At 38.7% G+C, this 1,345-nt stretch overlaps 1 protein-coding gene across 1 annotated transcript in view; it reads right to left on the bottom strand.

Annotated features, from left to right (window-relative positions):
- Positions 1 to 1,345, bottom strand: part of LOC101850947 (obscurin) — a gene marked incomplete at its 5' end in the record, with an annotated part of 65,247 nt that overhangs the window by 32,206 nt on the left and 31,696 nt on the right.

Here is a 1,345-nt window from a genome sequence, read left to right as displayed (position 1 = left end):
TATATATAAATATATGCACACACATAAACACACACATATTTTCCAGACATAAAAACATATGTACATATATACACACACAAAGATAGAGATAAAAAAAAGTAAAAGAAAGATTATCATCATTCATTGCTTGGCCGACTGGCGTGGGCGATCATAGACCTGCACTTCACTCTGTCTTGCGTTGCAGCGATGGTGTCTGTCGTTCAAGCTGTTCCCAGCCTTGTTGTCAACCTGTCCAGTAATTTTTCCCTTTGTCTGCCTCTGCCTCTCCTTCCATCAAATTTTCCTATAGTAGCAATATTCTACAATGTTTCTTTCTGCATTGCGTGTCTAATGAACTTTGCCTGTCTCTTTTGTATATTCGTCATAAGCTGTCATCTGCAATTTGCTCCAACCAAGACTTTTTCATTTGTTTTTCTTGCTGTCCATAGGATACGCAGCATGCGTCTTATGAACCTCAACTCTGTCGCCTCAATTGTTCTTTCCAGCTGTCTATTGATTGTTCATGCTTTGCTCCCGTATAATAGGATTGGCAGGATATATATTTTTAGTACTCTTTTTTTTTTAGTTTCCAGTGGCAGATTGATGTTTGTAAGTATCTGTTTCGTTTTGTGGAAGGTGGCAAATGCAGCTTTTAAATTCGATGTGACATCTCCCATCTTTGGATAAAATGGTCCCCACATATTTAAAAGGCTGTACATGCTTGAGGGCGGTACCATTGAGTTTGATAATGCATGTTGGGGTTGGAGCTTTTGTTTTTGCTTATCACCATTGTTTCTTGATGTTTAGGTTTAGGCCCATGCTGTCACTCTCTTGTACGATGACATTTAATAGATCATGTAGGTGTTCTTCATCTTCTGCTATTAGAACTGTGTCGTCTGCCTATCTTAGATTGTTTACGTTATGTCTCCCTCTGGATATGCCTAGCATTTCTTCTATGTGTCTCATGATGGTTTCACTACACAGGGAGAACAAGTTTGATGAAAGTACACACCCCTGTCTGACTCCTCTTTTAATCTGTGGATGGGTAGATAAAAAGAGAGGGTGCATTTGTCTCAACGTACCCTCAGCTCATTGTGTTATATTCCTGCAAAGTGAAACCTTTTTAGATGTTTAGTAACTATTTAGCCTCTTAATCCATTAGTTGATTCATTCACTGACTTTTCCAGACATTAATTTATTTATTTCACAGTTCCTTCGGTCATTTATCCATCATCAGAACACTCCCACTGTGTCCTAAGTTTCTCTCACAGGGCTGTCAAAATAACCACAAGACAATTGAATATTTAAATACGACACAGTCAATGATTTGTTGTCGGGGTATAAATAGGGAAAAGGGTGAAGGGGG

Source organism: Aplysia californica, unplaced genomic scaffold, assembly GCF_000002075.1.
Source record: "Aplysia californica isolate F4 #8 unplaced genomic scaffold, AplCal3.0 scaffold00107, whole genome shotgun sequence".
NCBI lineage: Eukaryota > Metazoa > Mollusca > Gastropoda > Aplysiida > Aplysiidae > Aplysia > Aplysia californica.
The sequence above is the reverse complement of the archived record's forward strand: the minus strand, read 5'-3'. Positions and strand labels throughout refer to the sequence as shown.